Source organism: Mercenaria mercenaria, chromosome 15 (genome assembly GCF_021730395.1).
Source record: "Mercenaria mercenaria strain notata chromosome 15, MADL_Memer_1, whole genome shotgun sequence".
In the NCBI taxonomy this organism is placed as follows: domain Eukaryota; kingdom Metazoa; phylum Mollusca; class Bivalvia; order Venerida; family Veneridae; genus Mercenaria; species Mercenaria mercenaria.
In genome coordinates, this window is record NC_069375.1 from 8004577 (window position 1) to 8023126 (window position 18550).

At 35.8% G+C, this 18550-nt stretch overlaps 1 long non-coding RNA gene across 1 annotated transcript; it reads left to right on the forward strand.

Annotated features, from left to right (window-relative positions):
- The first annotated feature begins 924 nt into the window (after positions 1-924).
- Positions 925-17477, forward strand: LOC123534987 (uncharacterized). Its single transcript, XR_008367326.1, has 5 exons — positions 925-1363; positions 2016-2150; positions 8255-8329; positions 16164-16226; positions 17417-17477. It is a non-coding gene; the product is annotated as an uncharacterized LOC123534987 (long non-coding RNA).
- The last annotated feature ends 1073 nt before the right edge of the window (positions 17478-18550 follow it).

The window sequence follows — 18550 nt, forward strand, 5'->3', positions numbered from 1 at the left end:
CACTCGCCCATGCGTCGGCGTCCGCGTCTGCGTCCCGATTTTGGTTAAGGTTTTGTATGTAAGCTGGTATCTCAGTAACCACTTGTGGGAATGGATTGAAACTTCACACACTTATTCACTGTGACAAACTGACTTACATTGCACAGGTTCCATAACTCTATTTTGCTTTTTTACAAAATTATGCCCCTTTTTCGACTTAGAAATTTTTGGTTAAGGTTTTGTATGTAAGCTGGTAACTCAGTAACCACTTGTGGGAATGGATTGAAACTTCACACACTTATTCACTGTGATGAACTGATCTACATTGCACAGGTTCCATAACTCTATTTGCTTTTTTACAAAATTATGCCCCTTTTTCGACTTAGAAATTTTTGGTTAAGGTTTTGTATGTAAGCTGGTATCTCAGTACTTACTAATGGGAATGGATTGAAACTTCACATACTTGTTCACTATCATGATCTGACATGCACTAAGCAAGTCCCATAACTCTACTCTCTTTTTTTTCAAAATTATGCCCCTTTTTCGACTTAGCAGTTTTTGGTTAAATTTTTGTATGTAATCTGATATCTCAGTATCCACTAATTAGAATGGATTGAAACTTCACACACTTGTTCACTGTCATGATCTAACATGCACTGTGAAGGTCCCATAACTCTACTTGGCATTTTTACAAAATTATGCCCCTTTGACTTAGCAGTTTTTTGTGAAGTTTTTGTATGTAAGCTGGTATCTCAGTATCCACAAATTGGAAAGGATTGAAACTTCACACACTTGTTCACTGTCATGATATGACATGCAGTACAGAGGTTCAATACCTCTACTTTGCATTTTACAAAATTATGCCCCTTTTTCAACTTTTGTATTCATTCAATTGACAAGGCTGTTGAATAGTCGAGCGTTGCTGTCCTCCGACAGCTCTTGTTTTCTATTCTTGTTTACATGAAATTGCTCTTTTGGTTACTTGAATTTACAGAGTACACACAGTCTGAATAGTGAAATATGTGTAATCATAATCTGTGCAAGAAAAATCAGTTCAAGGGCTTGAAAATTGGACAGATTAGGCCTGAAATAGGCATATTTTAATTGATTTTGAAGGAAAACAAGCAGATTTTCACATTCTAGACTTGCATATTGGTTTCCTTAATGCTTAATTGAGCATAAATCATCATATCTGAGGTCCTGAATTGTATATTTACTTATTCTGTTGGATTTCTTACACTTTTAGTACCTAAAAACCTGAAATGAGAGCACTCGGACAATGTGAAGTTTAATTGTCGCATAGATGGAGATTGACCGCCTTTGTACATATATGTCTACAGCTTCTCAGATTTGACCGAAGACAGTTGTTCGGTGTTGTGAATGGGTAAATAATTCCATTTTAGATGCTTTTAATCAAGATCAGGTACTTTCTGTGATTTTGTAAAATTTAATAGACTTCGTTAAATTGCATCGGCAAGCGAAAATAAGCTAGAAAATAGAATTGTAGCGGAATAACATTATTTCAGCCAGTTTTGCCATAATGACTACTTTTTTAAATCATGTGTGGTAGTGAGATAACATTTATAATCAGTTACCATGAAATTGGACAGGAATTTGTTCATAATAGTTGATGCAGTAAGCTGTATTTCCAGTGTGAATACTCAGTCCAGATTGTAGCTAATTTTACCTGAAAATAGTTAACATTGCTTCAGATCTAGCAGTCAGTAAAGCAAGGAAACTGGACAGACTGCTTTGTGATTGATAGTTTTGTTATTCAGACTGTTTGTTATGACACATTTTACATACATAAGACTTGAATTTGAGGTTTTATATTACATTATGACAGTTTCAGTATGGGGAAAGGAGATTGTAATATAAATATTCATAGAAAAGTTGCTTTGAGGAGCACTTTTTAGCATTTCACACTTTCTTTGCAGTCAGATTATTTTGAAATATAGTGTGCACATACATACAATCATTTAAAGTGATTAAGTAGTCAATCTAAGAAATTATGACTAGCCCAACTCATATTTCAGGTGTTGTTCGGCTGAAGGCCTTCCAGTCACACAGCCTTTCAGTCACACAGAAGATCCTGGTTCGGTCACACGAAGGGTCACTTCCATTGGTATTAGTCACTGGAAAAACTAGGAGCACCAGTTGTAGTTTCTCAGGTTAATATTTATTAAGGTTTTTGCTGAAATTAAGCCAGTTTGGAACATTCAGCAGGCAGTGATGTACATTAAAATCATTCTTTATAGAGATAGGGGCTGTTTTGCCAGAATGCTCAGCTATGACACACACTGTAAGATTTTGTGCAGTGTAAATGGGCATAGTGTGCATGTTTCATTTACAGAGTGCACTAAATGCCTATAAACTGTAAGATTTGAGTGAAATATTCATTCCAGAAAGACTCGTAAGCTTTTTAGTAAGCTCACATATTGAACTTTTCAGAGCTGTTTGGCTCATTTTACCTAGGGTAGCCATAAATGAATGATCACTGAAAAGTATGTGACACATACATGTACAAAAGCTATTCATTCTCATATTTGCCACATACTGGGCTGCTTAAAAAGGGCAAATTTGACAGCTACAGGATTTTTCTTAGTTCACATTTTACTTTTTTGTGTGAGTAGACTACACGTTTTGACGTGCTTTTTGTAATATGAATATTTATTTATTTTATTTAGTTGGGTTTAACGTCGCTCCGACACAATTCAGGTCATATGGCGACTTTCCAGCTTTGATGGTGGAGGAAGACCCCAGGTGTAATATGAATAGTTTTCCTTAAAATTGGAACAGTGATATTGTAACCAGACTTGAAGTGGCTCTTAATTTGGATAGATGTATAATAAGGAAACATGCTGTTTTTTATTTTGGGTGAAAATCTCATCAAACAAAAAAGTTATAGAATTTTGCGTTTTTTTCATCTGAAAAGTACGTGATTTTTTTTTTTTTTTTGCTCAGATTTGACCGATACCATGTGTAATATTGGAAGCTGTCAAATTTTAGTGCATTATTCAACAGAGGTGTAACTTTCAGATTTGATTTGCTATACATCTGAGATTGTACTGGTAAAATATTTTTCAGTTTGAAGAGAAAAATAGGTCTAAATAGGCACAAGACGACAGTTATTTGCCCTTGGTTGACCACAATACGGAAGAGGTTATGGGGAAAATAGTTCCTATGTTTGATGGTGAATATTGGTGAATTTTTGAGTGAAAGACCTGCAATAAATGGCATGATTTAATAGAGGAGATATGAAATAGTAGGTACATGTGCAATTTGACAGAATGAGAATGTCAGAATATGCATAACATGACTTTTTGATAGGGCCTGTTTTGCCTGTTTGCGGCCATCTAGAGAGTAGTCTTCATACGCATGTGATTTGGTTCAAAATGGTGGAAAAAAGAGCCGGTCAACCCAATGTTTACTGTGGCTGGAATTTTTTCTCTTGAATAGTTCTGTTGAGTTCAGGTATTTTTATAGGGGTTGGAATGCATGCAAAACTGTTATAGTGTCCAGTGCCTATATAGAACATATAGTAAAAATAACTGTGGTCTTAGGCCTGTTCACTGCAGAATTGGAGCAGTCTTCTGCGCATGCCTAGAAGTGATTATCTAATGTCACGTGTGTGTACACGGCAAAAATGTGCAAATTATTGCATGTTTGCATGCATTTAGTGTATAATATGTATGACATACTGACTAGAGGTTAGAGGTTAGTATCACCATGGTAACAAAATATATACATTGTTTCAGAATGGGCCCTTCTATAGGCAAGACGATAGGCTTAAGCCATTGCGCTTTAATTTCTAACATGAAAATTTAAAGCGCGACTTCATCGTTAAACAACTGAGATAATGGAAATAATATTAGCAACCACGAATAGACATTCAATTCAGACATGGTAATCCACACATCCATGATTTTATTTTGCTTTTCATGACAGAACAGTCTGGATTTCCTACGGCAGATATTGTTTTACAAAGAATCATAACCTCATTTGAAGAATCATAACTTCATTAACCGAATCATAACACCAAATAAACTGCAACATTTCCTTCGTAAAGAATGCTCTCGCATGTTTTTGTTGTGTTAAAATTAAGGTATTAGGCCCCTAATAGTAATGTTTAAGAAATGGCATTTACTTGGTATATTCTTACAGTTGATAGTGCTTTACATTGTGTTGCAAATTTTTAAAAACTTTTACCATGCCATTTTTTATAAATTTTGTATAATTAATGGTATTTCCTCAAGCTCAAGTGGGGACAAATTTCAGAGTGATGGCCTTTATCTAAAACGTTTACAGAGAATTCATTTTACCATTATTTTTTATGAAATAAACATCAAACTATTGGTAAACCTATATAAAACTTAAAATAAAACTGTCAATATCATCTTTTTTAGGGTGCCTCAAGTAAACGGGTTTAATGTGACAGTCACAGAACTCTAACTCCAACTTTGAAAAATTAAGGTCGAATGCTGTGAGTCTGTTTTGAATTTTGCTCGCTTCATTCAAAAATAACCTTGGGGCAGAAGTAAACCCTACCTACATTACTTCCACAATATGTAATCTAAAGATTGAAGGCAAAATAAAGAACTTTTACCATATGTAACTCAGTAATTTTAAATTTGCAACTCTACGCCTTCTGTTGCAGAGGTAAATTCACTTTGAACAGCAAGAAATCGCTTATCAAATGTTTTTTCCCCATTTTTATGCAAAAAATCATTAACAAGAATTGTATAATCGAAAGAAGTGAAAACTTCCTAGAAAAAAATGGAAAATAAGGAAAACAAATTTTGGTCCCAGTGGGGTTTGAACCTACGCACCCCTGAAAATGGCAGTCAAAGTAGGATTATGGTAGGAATTGAATACTCTTAAAAAAGAAGGTACTCAATTATGGGCCTAATACCTTAAACGTTTGTGTACCATTGATAGGCTGATGCCGACTATTTGGCGCAAGAAAACGTATGCGTTTGAAAACAATAGAAGAAAGCAGTATTGGTGGCACAAAAACGCTGAAATGTCATCATGTGTTCAACTTCTAAAGTTTACAGCAAGCAAACTGTTGGTCGCTGCACAGAAAATCTTGTGTGTATGTAATCATTGTTCAATCGTGCATCGAATAGCATTTGCTGATTTTTCATTTATAGTTATATTAGAAAGAATTCCTTACTATGTTACTGTTTTTACGTGAAAACCATCATAACCAGAAATCACAACAGAAGCATTTCTATACGTAACTGAAAGGTTATGATTCTGGAGATTACTGGGCGTGATTATAATGCTCTAAATTTAACAGTTATGTGGTTTGTTCTGGTCATTTGAAAATTATACTATCGCACAGTTACAACAGAAACACTAAACAAAAGCCAATTTCTGTAAATATCATATGGCCGTTTCCATTTCTGTTGGGTAAGGTTTGTGTAAAGAAGAAATTGCGTGATTTGTTTTACACTAATGGTTAATATTCACGCAAAGATTAATGTCTGCAAAGTGAGGGACCTTGAGAATATAGCGAAAATTAAACCCTCCTAAAAATTTCTGCTTTTACCATAATTAATCATTCATCACTGACTCATTTCATGATGTTGTCAGGTACTGGTCAAGAATCCAAGAATGTTAAGGTTTACTGACTGCACCATCTTATGACAACCTTTACCTTGCTAAATTTCTGCAATGGACTGGTCAATCATTCAATTAGGACAGTACCATTTACATATGTTATTCAAAGGGGTGTTCACTGAAAATTTACTAAATGAATAGCAAACAGTGCAGACCTTGATCAGCCTGCACAGACGTGCAGCATGATCATGCTGGTCGCAAAGGCAGAATCACTTGGGGTCAGCAGGTCAAAGGCTAGTACTGTTGAATGTACTGCTAGGAGCTAATTAAGTTTCGAGATCAGTCTTCAAATACAGCATCTGATTGGTTAATTCTGGGCTCACTCTGAAACTGACAAATGACACAGAAGTATTATATTGAGACTGGTTTCCAATCCTCAGTTTTAAATTTCTTTGATTTTCAATCCTACTAACCTGTTTTTAAATTACTTCCATTCTTTAATCCTACTAACCAGTTCTTCAGTCTTCACCCTATTAACCAATTCTTAAATTTCTCAATCCTCAATCTAACTAACCAGTTCTCAAATTTCTTTCATCTTCAGTACTACTAACCTGTTCTTAAATACCTCAAATCTTCTTTCCTACTAACCAGTTTTTTTCTCATTTTCTCTAATCTTCAAGCCTACTAACCAGTCCTTAAATTTCTCCAATCATCAAGCCTGCTGTATAGTCCTTAATTTTGTCCAGTCTTCAAGCCTACAAACCAGTCCTTAAATTTCTCCAATCTTCAAACCTACTACACAGTCCTTAAATTTTTCTAATCTTCAAGCCTACTAACTAGTCCTTAAATTTCTCCTATCTTCAAGCCTACTACCCAGTCCTTAAATTTGCCCAATCTTCAAGCCTACTAACCAGTCCTTAAATTTCTCCTATCTTCAGGCCTACTACCCAGTCCTTAAATTTGCTCAGTCTTCAAGCCTACTACCCAGTCCTTAAATTTCTCCAATCTTCAGGCCTACTTCCCAGTCCTTAAATTCCCTTATCTTCAAGCCTACAAGTCCTTAAGTTTCTCCAATCTTCAAGCCTACTACCCAGTTCTTAGATGTCTCCAATCTTCAGGCCTACTTCCCAGTCCTTAAATTCTCCAATCTTCAAGCCTACAAGTCCTTAAGTTTCTCCAATCTTCAAGCCTACTAACCAGTCCTTAAATGTCTTCTCCAATCTTCAAGCCTACAAACCAGTCCTTAAATTTCTTCAATCTTCAAGCCTACATGTACTTAAACCAGTCCTTAAATTTCTCAAATCTTCAAGCCTACTAACCAGTCCTTAAATTTCTCCATTTTTCAAGCCTTCTGCCAGTCCTTAAATTTCTCCAGTCTTCAAGCCTACTAACCAACTCAACTCAGCTATTCTTTTATTTCAACCCTGGTACATATAAATATACAGCAAGGGCATAAAACAAAATACATTGTCGTTATTAAATATACTGACAGTGGTTCCGGAACAAGATAGATACATGTATTTTCAGCCATTTATCAGCTGCTGTAACAGTGTTTTGTGTTTCATGTATATTCAGTAATTTATGTACCGGCTATCAGGATGGCTGGTTTTGCCTTTACTTTCATTTGCTATGTACCAGCTGTTACAATGGCTGGTATTTCCTGTATTTTCTGTCATTTATGTACATATAGCAGTTGTTACACTGTCTGGTATTTCCTGTGTTTTCTAACATTTATGTACCAGCTGTTATGAAGTCTGGTATTTCCTGTATTCTTTGGCATTTATTTACCAGCTGTTACAATGTCTGGTATTTCCTGTATTTTCTGTCATTTATGTACCAGCTGTTATGAAGTCTGGTATTTCCTGTATTCTTTGGCATTTATGTACCAGCTGTGGCGAGGTCTAGTATTTCTTGTGTTTTCAGTCACTTAATATATATAGTACATTGTACCAGCTTTATCCATGTCTTGTATTTCATGTATTTTTAGTCATTTATATACCAGCTGTTAAGATGACTTGTATTTTCTGTGTTTTCAGTCGTTTATATACCAGCTGTTAAAATATCTGGTATTTCCTAAGTTTTCTGACAAACTGGGAACTACGGTATATCGGCAAAACGCTTACACTTACATAAAGGTTATTAAAGCAATGTTAGGAAGATCTTTAATTACAAGGCATTAATAAGAACAACACGAGTGAAATTCACTCAGTTTATTTCATTCAGAGAAGAAAAATGTTTTCCGAGATATTAACAGTACTTTGACTGACCATCACACCTAATTATACCATTATCGGTAATTGTCAGATGGCGACTGTAATTTCCAAAAACTAGACCATGCCATTGTGAACTTCAGATTACATAGAGAAACATAGCGTGAAACATTGGATTAGGGAAGGTTGATGGTTTTACCCAGAATTTTATTGTACTTAAACAGTATCGGTATATCAATGTTTTTGGGTGAGGAAATCAGCCTACTTGTGGCTCATATTAAAGCTATAAATCAACTCTCTAGTTATGTAGCAAGGACCAAGGAAGAGACATCCCAGATGTCACGCAATAAACCGCATCAAAATAATGTCAACTTTTACCGGACAATAATGTGCACTTTTTCCAACAGTTTTAACATTATTAAAGTTTTAGATTTATACTAGTATAAATGATGAATGGTACGACTACATGAATATGCTTTAGTATATATGGTATATTTTAGAGTGGAGAATTGAAACTGGCAGACTTTGGTTTGGCAAGGGCTTTTGGTATTCCAGTTAGATTTTTTTCAGCAGAGGTATGTATAATTGAAGTTGACTTAATCAGACTGCTCAATCAGAAGAGTATTTTATAAATCAAAAGTAATTTGCTGTGATGGGTGTATATATATATATTATGTCAGTATGGAACTTTGTTGACACATGCAATTAATATGTTAGGTTCAGTTAGTATACAATGTATATTTTATAGACGGAGAGGTTATTATATTGAGAGGGCCTCCGTGGCCGAGTTGTTAAGGTTGCTGACTTCAAATCACTTGCCCCGCATCGATGTGAGTTCGAGCCTCACTCGGGGCGTTGAATTCTTCACATGAGGAAGCCATCCAGCTGGCTTGCGGAAGGTCGGTGGTTCTACCCAGGTGCCCGCTCATGATGAAATAATGCATGGAGGGGCACCTGGGGTCTTCCTCAACCATTAAAACTGGAAAGTTGCCATATGACTTATCATGTGTCGGTGCAACGTTAAATCTAACCAAAAAAAAAATAATACTATATTGCTAATGGAAACACAGCAAGGAAGAATGAGATTTGGTTGAACAGGGCTTGTTGCTCTGAAAGAGGTTAAAGAAGCTGACATAGTTGGAAAGAAAATTATTGTGTTTAACGTAAGTGTTTGCTCTACTAAGAAGCTGTTACAAAAATAATTGCAGAACAATTTATCACCAGTGGTTATATTGTTCAGCACCTACAGGTATCATATTGGGATTGTGTCACCATAAGATCTTGGTTCCTTTCTTGAACTAGCCAGATCCCATTATGGGTTTCAAGGTTATGGCCCCTGAAAGGGCCAGAATTAGCTATTTTGACCTTGTCTGCACAATAGCAGCTTCATTTCTGATTTTATTTTAACCAAACTTGCACACAACTTGTATCACCATAAGATCTTGGTTCCTTTCTTGAACTGGCGAGATTCCATTATGGGTTCCAGAGTTATGGCCCCTGAAAGGGCCAGAATTAGCTATTTTGACCTTGTCTGCACAATAGCAGCTTCATTTATGATTTGAATTTAATCAAACTTGCACAAAACTTGTGTCACCATAAGATCTGAGTTCCTTTCTTGAACCGGCCAGATCCCATAATGGGGTCCAGAGTTATGGCCCCTGAATGGGCCAAAATTAGCTATTTTGACCTTGTCTGTACAATAGCAGCTTCATTTATGATTTGATTTTAACCAAACTTGCACACAACTTGTATCACCACAAGATCTTGCTTCCTGTCTTGAACTGGCCAGATTCCATCTTGGGTTCAAGAGTTATGGCCCCATAAAGGTCCAAAATCGGCTATTTTGGCTTTTGCAGCCATATAGAGACTTCATTTATGGTTTTATTTGATACAAACTTCCAAAATATCTTCAACAACAATAAATCTTGGATTCCATGACAAATCAGATCCAGTCGTAGGTTCCAGAGTTATTTTATTAGCCCACCATCATCAGATGGTGGGCTATTCAAATCACTCTGCATCCGTGGTCCGTCGTCCTTCCGTCTGTTAACAATTTCTCATTATTGCATCTCCCCAGAAACTACCAGGGGGATTTTGACCAAACTTTGTCAGAATGATGTATTGGTACCCTAGTTGTGTCCCCCTGAAAATCAGACTGGTTCAACAATTTTTGAGTGAGTTATGGCCCTTTGTTTATTTCTATAATATACATAGAATTATATAGGAAAAAACTTTGAAAGTCTTCTTGTCCAAAACCACAGAGCCTAGGGCTTTGATATTTGGTATGAAGCATCATCTAGTGGTCCTCTACGAAGATGATTCAAATTATTTCCCTGAGGTCTAATATGGCCCCGCCCCTGGGGTCACATGGTTTATATAGACTTATATAGGGAAAAACTTTGAAAAACCTCTTGTCCAAACCCACAGGGCCTAGGGCTTTGATATTTTATATGTGACATCATCTAGTGGTTTTCTACTAAGATTGTTCAAATTATCACCTTAGGGTCAAATATGGCCCTGCCCTGGGGGTCACATGGTTTACATAGACTTATATAGGGAAAAATTTTGAAAATCTTCTTGTCCAAACCACAAAGCCTAGGGCTTTGATATTTGTAATGTAGCCTTATCTAGTGGTTCTCTACCAAGTTTGTTCAAATTATCCCTCTAGGGTCAAATATGGCCCCCACCCTGGGGGTCACATGGTTCATATAGACTTGTATAGGGAAAAGCTTTTAAAATATTCTTGTCTATAACCTATAACATGAGTTGACCTTGATTTTGACCTAGTGACCTACTTTCACATTTCTGTAGCTGCAGCCTTCAAATTTGGACTACATGCATAGTTTTGTGCACCAAAAAAAATTTGACATTGACCTAGTGACCTATTTTCACATTTTTGAAGGTACAAGCTTCAAATTTGGACCACATGCTTAGTTTCGTGTTCCAAAATGAAATTTGACCTTGATTTTGACCTAGTGACCTACTTTCACATTTCTCAAGCTACAGCCTTCAAATTTGGACCACGTGCATAGTTTTGTGTACCAAAACAAACTGACCTTGACATTGACCTAGTGACCTATTTTCACATTTTTGAAGGTACAAGCTTCAAATTTGGACCACATGCATAGTTCTGTGTACCGAAATAAAATTTGACCTTGATTTTGACTTAGTGACCTACTTTCACTTTTCTCAAGCTACAGCCTTCAAATTTGGACCACTTGCATAGTTTTGTGTACCGAAATGAACTTTGACCTTAAGATTGACCTAGTGAACTACTTTCACATTTCTGTAGCTACAGGCTTCAAATTTAGACCACATGCATAGGATTGTGTACCGAAACAAACTTTGACCTTGACATTGACCTAGTGACCTAGTGACCTACTTTCACATTTTTGAAGGTACAGGCTTCTAATTTGGACCACATGCATAGATTTGTGTTCTGAAATGAAATTTGACCTTGATTTTGACCTGGTGACCTATTTTCACATTTCTCAAGCTACAGCCTTCAAATTTGGATCACTTGCATAGTTTTGTGTACCAAAATAAACTTTGACCTTAAGATTGACCTAGTGACCTACTTTCAAATTTCTCAAACTACAGCCTTCAAGTTCGATGCACATGCATAGTTTTGTGTACAAAGAACTTTGTCCTTGAAATTGATCTAGTGACCTACTTTCACATTTCTCAAGCTACAGCTTTCAAACTTGGACCACATGCATGGACCACATGCACAGTGTTATGTACTGAAATGGAATTTGACCTTGAGTTAGTCAGTAAGTCTTGAAATTTGGAACACTCAAAAATGGCACATTGATGGGTGCCAAGATCACTCTGTGATCTCTTGTATCTGATTACCTCCCCTGATTGTAATCAAAATGGATTTATATCAGTAAGTACTTAAAGGACTTATTTGAAATTTCATTATTGTTATTAGTTGGACTGAGAATCAGGGTAGATAACTATGGACTGATTTTATGTCAAATTACCTCCCTTTATTTCAAATTAAAATGGGTATATCTCCATAACTAATGAAGATACTGATCTGAAATTTCATTTATGCCAACATATTTATTTGGCAGATCCTTCTTTTGTTCACTTACAATATTTGTTTTAAATTATTTCCCTTTTACGTTACTATAAATAGCTTATTTTTAGTGACTTTTTTTATTATTAGCCATATCTATACCTTGTAAGAATTTTTTTCTTCTTTTTGGTTAAATTTCTTCCCTTAGTTGTTCCTGTCCTTTGGATTTAGATATTTTTTCTAAGGACCTTCTTGTCCTCAAGTGCAATGATAACAGGTGAGCGATATAGGGCCATCATGGCCCTCTTGTTTTTCTTCAGCATTTTCTTCAAATGTCATTTCCCTTATAACCATTAAATGGTTGTCTTCTGTTAAAGAAATCCATCCCGTGTATATCCATAAAATCTTCTAGTTAAAAATCATTGGCTAGATTTCAGAATACTTTCTTAGAAATGTTTCCCTGGATGATCATTTATCAAGATTTTTCAAATTATTATGATTAATCAAAAAACATGACTGCCAGAGATGAAATTACTCGAGTGTATAACCTTGACCTTTAGCTAGAGGTCTGAGAACTGCTCATGACAGATCTTTTTATTGGGAAAATTTGTTCAAATTTTATTAAAATCCCATTAAAAAGAAGTTTAAGTCCTTTAGGGGACTATTAACCAAAGAAGTAATGATCTTTTAACCCAGTGCTTACACATATAAAGTGTTATATATATTGGTGTAATATTAAATATATTGATTTTCAGATTGTACAAACAAAAAGAAAATTTTAAGATTTCAGGAAATTACTGCTTTATTTTTTAAGAAGGCTTTGAAATTTAGTTATGGAAACACATTAGAACTAGTAGTTTTTACTATTTTTTCCATTCAAAATTGAGAAGCATATGTAACGGAATACAGGAATATTGGAGGTAAACTACCATTTTTTCTTCAGATTTAGCATTAAGTACATACCCCCTGTGGTGTATTGGTTAAGAGCAGGGGAACATTTTTATTGCTGTTAGGGTTTGATCCTGGACTTGTGCATGTTCTTTCTTTAGTTTAGTTTATACTAATTTGTTTTAGCTCGATCGTGATAAAAACTTAAGCTTATTGGAATCACTCTTGAGTCTGCTTCCTGGAAAAACCAGTACTGGTGTCATATGAGGAGTCATATGAAGAAGACCCCAGTGGGGGTCTAACCCACGACCCCTGAATCGAGCGACCGACACCATTTTGAATAGTTGACAAACAAAAATAATAAGACCAAAGTTCAATTATAAAGAAAGATAATTTATAGACAAAATCTCAGTGCATTTAAGAATTATGTCTCCCACCACACAGTCGTGTGGGAGACATATTGATTTACTCCAGTCTGTGTGTCTGTCTGTCTGTCTGTCTGTCTGTCTGTCACAAAGCTTGTCCACACACTAAGTTAAACATTTCTCATCTGATCTTCGCCAAACTTGAACAAAATGTGTTTGACCATGAGACCTCGACCAAGTTCGATAACTAGCCAAATCCGCCCAGGCACTTTCGAATTATGGCACTTGAATTACTGATTGGATCGAGAAAAACTAGACATTTTTCAATGGGGTCCATTCTTCAAAGCCATCGAGAGAAACTAGACATTTTTAGCTCGACTATTCGAAGAATAAGTAGAGCTATCCTACTCATCACAGTGTCGGCATCACGCCCTGTTTAAGTTTTTCGTACCAGTCCACATTTTGACAAAGTCTTTTGAGATAAAGCTTTGAAACTTTCAACACTTGTTTACCATCACCATAGCCAGGTATAGGCTTGAGTACATAACTCTGTCAAGCATTTTGACTGAATTATGGCCCCTTTTGACTTAGAAATCTTGGTTAAGTTTTTCGAACCAGTTGATATTTTGACAAAGTCTTTTGAGATAAAGCTTTAAAACTTTCAACACTTGTTTACCATCACCATGTCCAGTTGTAGGCAAGAGTACATAACTCCATCAAGCATTTTGGCTGAATTATGGCCCCCTTTGACTTAGAAATCTTGGTTAAGTTTTTCATACCAGTTTATATTTTGTGTAAAGTGTTTGACATAATGGCTTTGAAACTTTATAACTTGTTCAGTATAACAGTCTCTATCAATAGGCAAGAGTACATAACTCTGTCATCTTTTTTGGCTGAATTATGGCCCTTTTTGAACTTGGAAATTGGTTCTGTTTTGTATATGTCCATGTTTTGTCAAGACTATTAGACATAATGGCTTTTAAACTTTAAACACATGTTTATCATTATGATTTCTGTCTGTAGGCAAGAGTACATAACTCTGACAACTATTTTGGCTGAATTATGGCCCTTTTTGGACTTTGAAATTTGTTCAGTTTTTCTTACAAGTCAGTCACAGTTTTGTCAAAACTATTTGAACTGCAGCTTTGAAACTTTTAACACTAGTTTATCAACATGATTTCCATCTGTAGGCAAGAGTACATAACTCTGTCAACTATTTTGACTGAATTATGGCCCTTTTTGGACTTGGAAATTAGTAAAAAAATTTCATACAAGTCTATATTTTGCCTAACATATAACATAACATATTTGCCATCGTGGTCACACATTGCCATTTAGTGCAAGACTAATCGAAATCCACAAATACAGGAACATTTTTTGTTTAATCCATTTTTTTTGTTTTCTCTAAAAATCTATGGAAATATTTTGACCCCATTCTTCAATCAATTCTTCGAATAGTCGAGCGTGCTGTCATTTGACAGCTCTTGTTCATTGTTGCAGTTGTGGGAGACATGCACTTTTCTCAAAAGCATCATTAGTTGAACAAGAGATCACTCAGTGATCTTGGTGCCCACCATTGTGCCATTTTTGGGTGTTCCAAATTTCAAGACTTATTGACTAGCTCATGGTCAAATTTTATTTCCGTACACACCACTGTGCATGTGGTTCAAATTTGAAAACTGTAGCTTGAGAAATGTGAAAGTAGATCACTAAGTCAAAATCAAGGTCAAATTACACTTCAGAACACAAATCTATGCATGTGGTCCAAATTTAAAGCCTGTACCTTCAAAAATGTGAAAGTAGGACACTAGGTCAATGTCAAGGTCAAAGTTTGTTTCAGTACATGATCCTATGCATGTGGTCTAAATTTGAAACCTGTAGCTACAGAAATATGAAAGTAGGTCACTAGGTCAATCTTAAGGTTAAAGTTCATTTCGGTACACAAAACTATGCAAGTGATCCAAATTTGAAGGCTGTAGCTCAGGAAATGTGAAAGAAGGTCACTAGGTCAAAATCAAGGTCAAATTTTATTTCGGAACACAGAACTATGCATGTGGTCCGAGTCTGAAGGCTGTAGCTTGAGAAATGTGAAAGTAGGTCACTAGGTCAATATCAAGGTCAAAGTTTTTTTTCAGTGCACAGAACTATGCATGTGGTCCAAATTTGAAGGCTGTAGCTACAGAAATTTGAAAGTAGGTCACTAGGTCAAAGTCAAGGTCAACTCATGTCAAGGTTCATCTTGCCACTCAAAACCATACATGTGGTCCAAATTTAAATGTTGTAGGTTATTGACAAGAAGATTTTAAAAGCTTTTCCCTATATAAGTCTATATGAACCATGTGACCCCCAGGGTGTGGCCATATTTGACCCTAGGGGGATAATTTGAACAGACTTGGTAGAGAACCACTAGATGATGCTATATTACAAATGCCAAAGCCCTAGGCTTTGTGGTTTGGACAAGAAGATTTTCAAAGTTTTTCCCTATATAAGTCTATGTAAAACATGTGACCCCCGGGGCAGGGCCATATTTGACCCTAGGGGGATAATTTGAACAATCTTAGTAGAAAACCACTAGATGATACAAAATATCAAAGCCCTAGGCCCTGTGGTTTTGAACAAGAGGTTTTTAAAGTTTTTCCCTATATAAGTCTATATAAACCATGTGACCCCCAGGGCGGGGCCATATTAGACCCCAGGGAAATAATTTGAATCACCTTGGTAGAGGACCACTAGATGATGCTTCATACCAAATATCAAAGCCCTAGGCTCTGTCGTTTTGGACAAGAAGATTTTCAAAGTTTTTTCCTAAATAAATCTATGTAAATTATAGAAATAAACAAAGGGCCATAACTCACTAAAAAATTGTTGAACCAGTCTGATTTTCAGGGGACACAACTAGGGTACCAATACATCATTCTGACAAAGTTTGGTCAAAATCCCCCTGGTAGCTTCTGAGGAGATGCAATAACAAGAAATTGTAAACGGACAGATGGAAGGACGGACGGATGGAAGGACGACGGACCACGGACGCAGAGTGATTTGAATAGCCCACCATCTGATGATGAATGGGCTAAAAATGCCTTTTCTAAATGTTTATATCCATACAAATCAGTCTTATCTGTGTAATTGCAGAAATGCTGGAAGACCATTGTTTCCAGGAAATGATGTTGAAGACCAACTGAAGAGAATTTTTGAGTATCCTTGAATAAAACCATTATTGAAATGTAGAACCTTCAGTCCAGTCATTTTCTTTCTAGCAGTGGTCATTGTTTAAATATTTGAAAATCAAAGTTATGATCAGGAGATTAATAATTGATTTAAATAGTGCATGCTTTTAAAAACTGTGGTTTTGCAACTGTGTAAATTGTAAACACAATAATAGGAGATAGATATAGAGCTAAGTTGATTTCATGGTTCCCTGATCTGATATTCACCGGCAGTAAGTTGTTGTGAAAAAGGCTGTGTCTCACAAGTCTTTAAGTGTTTCATTATATGACACTGATCTTTTATATTTTTAAATTCTACAATTGTTACATTGATTATATTGACACTTACTATTTAAAGCAGTACAAGTTAATAGCCGATTTCATCTCCAATATTAAGTTGTTTTCATTGTACTGACAAAACATGTGATCACGATGAGAATAAATGGTGAAACAAGTCAGATCTAGAAAAAATGTTTAGAATTTTGTCTTCAGAATTTATAGTTCAATAGATATGTTTATTTTATTTCTTTATAGATAGGACATTAGAAATTTCAGTGTTACATATTATTATGTCAGAAATCAGAATTTTTTCTTCTTTAAGTAAAACGATTCATGATATTGGCAAATTAATGTCCATTTTCATTTATTTGTCTCAAGATTTAATTTTTGCTAACTTATAAATATGAAGTTGTAACATTAGAAACATAACAAAACTTTTAGAGTAGGATGTAGCGCCAGGTATAGCCTGGGACGCTGTTGATACTATTGGTGCTTTGTCAAAAGAAATCATACTTAATATTTATGCATTAAAAGATGCCACTTAATTTGCGCTAATCAGTGTTAATTGGCATTCATCGAGTTTCTGATATTATATATTGTCAATTTGCAGGTAAATAAAAGGTTAGAAATTGTCAGACAGGATTCCCAGGCTATGCCAGGTAACTCGGGGCTGGGTTAGTGGTTACTGTAAACAAAGACTAACTTTTTGGTCACCTCAGTATGTATTGAGGTTATATTTATTTCAGTTGCAGATCATATCTTATCAGAAATTTAAACTTAAATTTTACCAGTTAGATGATTAGTTCTCTAGTGCAATACTTGAAACACATCTGCAATACAAGTTATCGTAAAAAAAATGATTTTGATGCAATATGCACAATTCCCTTAACTTTGATACAGATTACTGGGTACACCTACTGAAGACACTTGGCCAAATATCACACACCTTCCAGATTAGAAAGTAAGAGACATCTTTTCCCTTCTTGTTAATTTTTTAGACTCAAATGAGCAATATTTTCCAATTCTTACTTGGGTAATAGTTTTAATGCCATATAAAATACAATATATGTAAATTGTAGCTACTTCCTTGTCTTCTTCCTCAGATATAGTTTCTGAGTGTTTGCATATTCTTTTTATGCCTCCGAAGGGAGGCATATTAGTTTTCAACTGTCCGTCCGTTAGTAAGTTCGTTCGTTAGTCACAATGTTAACTTTTTGCATAAAGGCACTTTACTCGCGAACCACTGCACCCAGGACCTTCAAACTTCACATGCTGATAGTACTTATTGAGTACACCACCCCTACTGACTTTAAGGTCACCAGGTCAAAAGTCAAGGTCACAGGGGCCAACGTTAACTTTTTGTATGAAGGCACTTTTCTTGCGAACCACTGCACACAGGACCTTCAAACTTTACATGCTGATAGTACTTTATGAGTACACAAACCCTACTGACTTTGGGGTCACCAGGTCAAAGGTCAAGGTCACAGGGGCCAACGTTAACTTTTTGCATGAAGGCACTTTACATGCAAACAACTTCATTCAGGACCTTCAAACTTCACATGCTGATAGTACTTAATGAGTACACCACCCCTACTGACTTTGGGGTCACCAGCTCAAAGGTCAAGGTGCTGCGGGGGTATTTGTCACCATTAGTGACAGCTCTTGTTTCTCTTTTAAGTACTGTAAAAACAGAAATACTTGCAGGGAATTTAGTTTCACTATATTTATTTCTGTCTTTTTGTGAAGTCTCCATGAAAATTCACATCTGCTGGAAAAACTTACGGCTTATCCACAGTTTAAACCTTGCAAAGCTTGAGCATTGTAAGTTTTCATAAAATTTGGGTTGCAAGAAAATTTATCTGGTATTTTACAGGGGCCAACTTTAACTTATTGCATGAAGGCATTTACTTGTGAACCACTGCACCCAGGACCTTCAAACTTCACATGCTGATAGTAATTACTGACTTTGGGGTCACCAGGTCAACAGTCAAGGTCACAGGGGCCAACGATAACTTTTTGCATGAAGGCACTTTA